The sequence below is a fragment of the Rhinatrema bivittatum genome, chromosome 4, assembly GCF_901001135.1.
Source record: "Rhinatrema bivittatum chromosome 4, aRhiBiv1.1, whole genome shotgun sequence".
Lineage (NCBI taxonomy): Eukaryota > Metazoa > Chordata > Amphibia > Gymnophiona > Rhinatrematidae > Rhinatrema > Rhinatrema bivittatum.
This window is the reverse complement of record NC_042618.1, coordinates 166,168,451-166,174,735: the sequence shown is the minus strand read 5'-3', so window position 1 is coordinate 166,174,735 and position 6,285 is coordinate 166,168,451.

Below are 6,285 nucleotides of genomic sequence, written 5' to 3'. Positions count from 1 at the left end.
AGCTTTCATTAGCCTGATTGATGAGGACTCGCTAAGAGTCTCTTACGTGCTTTTGGCAGCATGGATCTACGCTGTATACCGGCCGACGGTCGGCCCCTGTGACATAGTGAGGGCAAAGGTAGCGCCGGCGCCATTTTGAATATTGGCAATACGGCCCGAGTGCAGGAGGTCGCTCCCGGACCCCCGCTGGACTTTTGGCAAGTCTTGTGGGGGTCAGGAGGCCCCCCAAGCTGGCCAAAAGTCCCTGGGGGTCCAGCGGGGGTCCGGGAGCGATCTCCTGCACTCGGGCCATATTGCCAATATTCAAAATAGCGCCGGCGCTACCTTTGCCCTGTCACATGGTAAGGGCAAAGGGCCATCGGCGCCATTTTTATTAACGCAGCCGATGGCCCGAGAGCAGGAGATTGCGCCGGGGCCCCCCCACTGGACCACCAGGTAATTTAAAACATTTTGGGGGGGTTCGGGAGGGGTGGGGGATTTGTTTTAAAGGGTCGGGGTGAGTTTTAGGGTTGTTTGGTGTGCCGGTTTTCCCGCCCTCCCCCTCCCCCGATTTACGATTTTTCACGATAAATCGGGGGAGTTTCTATTGTATTGCGACTCTAACGAGTTTTGACGATTTAAAAAATATCTGACGATTTTTTAAATCGTCAAAAAACGATTCACATCCCTACTAATTACCCATATGTGAGGACTAGCATCCTGCTTGTCCTGGGATAAAGTAAAATTGCTTACCTTGTAATAGGTGTTATCCCAAGACAGCAGGATGTAGTCCTCACAGAACCCACCCGCCACCCCGCAGAGTTGGGTTTCCTTCCTTTCATTATTTTCTTTTGCTAAAGCTTTTGCTACATACGAGACTGAAGAGAGACACCTGTGGCAGAGAATATCAGGGCATGCTGGGCATGCTCAGTGGCCTCACAGGGCCAGTCAAAAGTTTCTAGAAACTTTGACAGAAAGTTTTCCTGTGCTGGGCTCCGTCGGTGACGTCATCCATATGTGAGGACTACATCCTGCTGTCCTGGGATAACACCTATTACAAGGTAAGCAATTTCTCCTTTCCAAGAAGGACGGGGCTTTTCGGCCGATCCTGGACCTCAAACGGGTCAACAAAGCCCTCAAAATCCCACGTTTTTGCATGGAAACCCTGTGAGCGGTCATTGTGGCAGTTCACCCCGGAGAGTTCCTCGCCTCGGTCGATCTGACAGAGGCGTACTTCCATATCCTGATCCACCGCGATTATCAAAAGTATCTTCACATCCACATTCTCAACCGGGACTTCCAGTTTCGGGCCCTACCATTCGGCCTCGCGAGCGCGCCTTGCACCTTGACTGCGCCTCGCACCTTCACCGCAGCCCTTCGTCGGGATGGTGTTCTAGTTCATCCCTATCTGGATGACTGGCTTGTGCGGGCCAAGTCGGAGGTTCTCTGCAAACAGGCGGTAGATCGGGTAATTGCTCTCCTTGTGTCTCTCGGGTGGATAGTGAATTTTTCCAAAAGCAACCTCCAGCCCTCCCAGGAATTAGAGTTCCTGGGATCCCGCTTTGACACCCGACTTGGCAAAGTCTTCTTGCCTCGTGTGCGAGCCCTCAAATTGATCGGCCAGATCCGTGACTTGATCTCGCTGCCTCTTACAACGGCCTGGAACTACTTGCAGGTCCTAGGGTCCATGGCTTCCACCATCGACCTAGTGCCCTGGGCCTTTGCTCATATGCGACCGTTACAGAAAGCTTTGCTATCACGTTGGCAGCTAGTGTCGGAACAGCATCACATGGTCCTCCCTCTTTCGGCCTCTACCATCGCCGACTTGCAGTGGTGGTTTTTGCTCCCCCATCTTCTCCGGGGAATGCCCCTTCAGTCTCCACAGTGGATGATAGTGACCATGGACGCCAGTCTCTCGGGCTGGGGTGCGGTCTGCCTGTCCCGGTCCACTCAGGGGATATGGTCACCCAATGCAGTCTCGCTGGCACATCAATCGGCTGGAGGCCAGGGGTGGTGCGTCTGGCTCTGCAGGAGTTCTTGCCCCTCATACGCGGCAAAGCGGGTAAGAGTGCTGTCCGACAACTCCAGCACCGTGTCATATATCAGTTGTCAGGGGGGCACCCGCAGTCGCCTGGAAAGCCCTAGAAGCCAGCCATCTCTTTGCCCTGGGCGGAACAACACCTGGATTGCCTGGCGGCCTCCCACATTGTGGGCAAGGAAAATGTTCAAGTGGATTTTCTCAGTCGCCAATCGCTCGATCCGGGAGAGTGGGAACTCTCGGAAGCAGCCATGGACCTGATTGTCAGAAGGTGGGGTCAGCCCCACCTGGACTTAATGGTGACCATGCGCAATGCCAAGGCTGATCGGTTCTTCAGCCGCTGGAGGGGCCACGGCTCGGAGGGAGTGGATGCTCTGGCTTCTTCCTTGGCCTACGGACATTCTTCTGTACGTGTTTCCTCCATGGCCCCTAGTGGGAAATGTTCTCAGGAGAATAGAACTCCACAGGGGGCCCGTGGTTCTGGTAGCACCAGAATGGCCACGCAGGCCATGGTTCACGGATCTCATCATCCTGGTGACGGACGGACCTCTGCAACTCGGCCATCTTCCTCGTCTACTTCGGCAGGGGCCCGTATTTTCGACCAGGCCCGATCGCTTTTTGTCTAGTGGCCTGGCTTTTTGAATGGCGGCGTCTGACGCGCAAGGGCTACAAGGAAGAGGTTATCGCTACTTTGCTTCGAGCTCGGAAGCAGTTGACTTCTCTAGCCTACGTGCACGTCTGGAAGGTCTTGAGACTGTTTGTGAGGAGTCAGGTTGTCTCAGCGCACTCTTGCCCCGGGCTTGTTCGTTTCTTTTCTGCAGAGGGGTCTCTCCAAGGGCCTCTCCTTCAGTTCCCTTCGCGTGCAAGTCTCCGCTCTTGGCTCTCTTTCTTGGGCAGGTCGAGGGTCATACATTAGCGGCTCATCCGGACGTGGTTCAGTTTTTGAGGGGAGTAAAACACCTGCGGACCGCCCCCACTCGCAATACTTGTCCTTCCTGAAGTCTTAATCTGGTCCTACGGGGCCCTTTGTTCTGTTCCGTTCGAACCCCTCCGCAGGTCAACTGTAAAGGATCTTAATCTCAAGGCAGTCTTCCCTGTCTCGATCGCCTCCGCTCGGTGGGTCTCTGAGATTCAAGCGTTGTTCCTGTCGGGAACCCTTTTTGCGAATTTCCGACTCCGGTGTCTCTCTCAAAAAGGTGCCCCCTTTTCTTCCAAAGGTGGTATCCGCCTTTCCATGTCAACCAGTTGGTAGAGCTTCCAGCATTTCCCTGGAGGAAATTGCGGGTACCGCTGGAGGCGACCTTCGTAAACTGGATGTCAAACGTGTTCTACTCCGGTATCTTCAGGTTACCAACGACTTTCGGGTCTCTGATCATCTCTTTGTCCTCTGGAGTGGTCCCAACCACGGCAAACTGGCTTCTAAGACCACTATTGCACGATGGTTGAAGGACGCCATTTCCTCGGCTTATCTCTGCCATGGACGGACTATTCCGGAAGGCTTAAAGGCCCACTCGCTGCGTTCTCAGGCTACTTCATGGGCGGAGAGTCAATCGATCTCTCCACAAGAGATTTGCAGGGCCGCCACCTGGTCGTCTCTGCATACTTTTGCCTCAACACTACTGTCCTGGATGTGCATGCGCCGGTGTTTGGTTCTTTTGGGCAGCAGGTGCTTCGAGCGGGGACTGTCTCGGTCCCACCCGGGATAGGAAGCTTTGGTACATCCCATGGTCTGGACTGATCCGGGTACGTACAGGGAAAGGAAAATTAGTTCTTACCTGTTAATTTTCGTTCCTATAGTACCACGGATCAGTCCAGACGCCCTTCCCTGTTTGTATTTTCTTTTCCTGTCCTTCTCGAAGCTTGTTTCTGCAGATTCACAGATTTTGATATCTAATTCTATGCTATAATCCTGAGCAATTACACCGGAAGCCTTGTTGTTCAAGTACCAAGTATATGCAAGAGCGTATAGTCATACCAGTTTCTTACATTGTTCTACAGTTGCTCAATTGAGCTTTATGGTTACTTGATCCTATTCTAGTTTTGTTGTTTTCTGCTTTGACAGTGGTTATACTGAAGGGTTACAGGATGGGCTCTGTCCTCATATAGGACACCTTTTTCATTTTAGTCTGTCTCCACCTGCTGGAAAGGAGGCTCAACCCACGGTCTGGACTGATCCGTGGTACTACAGAATGAAAATTAACAGGTAAGAACTAATGTTTCCTTTGGTTTGCATGCGGTCCACAATCTTGTATGTAGTCATTTTTGCACGAGCAATACTTTAAAATCAACCTGTAAGTGCTCTGCTATGCAGCCCTCAATTTGGGACTCCACATAACATGGCTAATTCAGCACTGCTTGTCAAAGGAGAAAGTGAGTTTGCTTACCGTAAATGTGGTTCTCTATAGATAGCAGGATGAATTAGTCATGCTTAATAGAGATGTGAATCGTGTCATCGATCGTCTTAACGATCGATTTCGGCTGGGAGGGGGAGGGAATCGTATTGTCGCCGTTTGGGTTTTTAAAATATCGTGAAAATCGTTAAAATCATGAACCGGCACACTAAAACACCCTAAAACCCACCCCGACCCTTTAAAATAAATCCCCCACCCTCCCGAACCCCCCCAAAATGCCTTAAATTACCTGGGGGTCCAGCGGGGGTCCGGAACGACCTCCTGCAATCGAATCGTGTTGTCTTTAGCCGGCGCCATTTTGCGCCGCCATTTTGCAAAATGGCGGCACAAAATGGCGCCGGCCGTAGACAACACGATTCGACTGCAGGAGGTTGTTCCGGACCCCCGCTGGACTTTTGGCAAGTCTTGTGGGGGTCAGGAGGCCCCCCCAAGCTGGCCAAAAAGTCCCCTGGGGGTCCAGCGGGGGTCCGGGAGCGATCTCCTGCCGCGAATCATTTTTCCGTACGGAAAATGGCGCCGGCAGGAGATCGACTGCAGGAGGTCGTTCCGGACCTCCGCTGGACTTTTGGCAAGTCTTGTGGGGGTCAGGAGGCCCCCCCCCAAGCTGGCCAAAAGTCCCTGGGCAGGAGATCGCTCCCGGACCCTCGCTGGACCCCCAGGGACTTTTGGCCAGCTTGGGGGGGCCTCCTGACCCCCACAAGACTTGCCAAAAGTCCAGCGGGGGTCCGGAACGACCTCCTGCAGTCGAATCGTGTTGTCTACGGCCGGCGCCATTTTGTGCCGCCATTTTGCAAAATGGCGGCGCAAAATGGCGCCGGCCGAAGACAACACGATTCGACTGCAGGAGGTTGTTCTGGACCCCCAGGTAATTTAAGGCATTTTGGGGGGGTTCGGGAGGGTGGGGGATTTATTTTAAAGGGTCGGGGTGGGTTTTAGGGTGTTTTAGTGTGACGGTTTTCCCACCCTCCCCCTTCCCCTCCCCCTTCCCCCGATTTACGATTTTTTTTGACGATAAATCGGGGGAATTGGTATTGTATCGTGGCTCTAACGATTTTTGACGATTTAAAATATATCGGACGATATTTTAAATCGTCAAAAACGATTCACATCCCTAATGCTAATCCACCTGCCTCCCTGGAGAGTGGACTATTGAGCTAAAGCTGAACTCTGCAATCTACTGAGGGGTTCATGAGGCAGCGCACGTGGAAATTCCCACACATACTCAGTAGCAAAAATTTTACTGCGCTTTGGATAATTCATTCCCATGTCATGGATAATTCCCATGTCATGGATAATTAATTTTGCTGTTTACTGAGAACTCTATTTATGGTAAGCAAACTCACTATATTGTCCATCTTTATTTAACAACGTCAGTATGAAGAGAATTCAACTCCCAGCAGGATACCCGATTTATACTCAATGACGGATTTAGAGTTTGCAATCCTTAGGCATGGTTGCTGCTGTCGCCCCCCCCCCCCCTCCCTGTAAGGTAAGACAACAGAAAGTAGAAGGTCTAAGGTACTATTCCACAGTTTGTTGTAGCAGTCAAGGATAGAGTCTCTGACAGAAAATTCTGAAGCTCATTGGCAAACATATTCATCTTTATATTACATTATAAAAATGAAGTGAAGTTCTAACCTTTCTTGTGGCCGATCTATTTATTTATTTATCTATCTATCTATCTTTTTATTTATTTATTTTGCTGGGAGAGGAAAATAAATCTTCCTCTCCTTCTCTTCTCTCCACCCCTCAGTAGAGAAAGATATTTCAGACATGGAACCAGGAACAGGGTAAGGAGAAGATGAGGACTGGGGATAAGGAGAATGTGAGATGGAGAAAATCAAGGAAGGTGGGGAA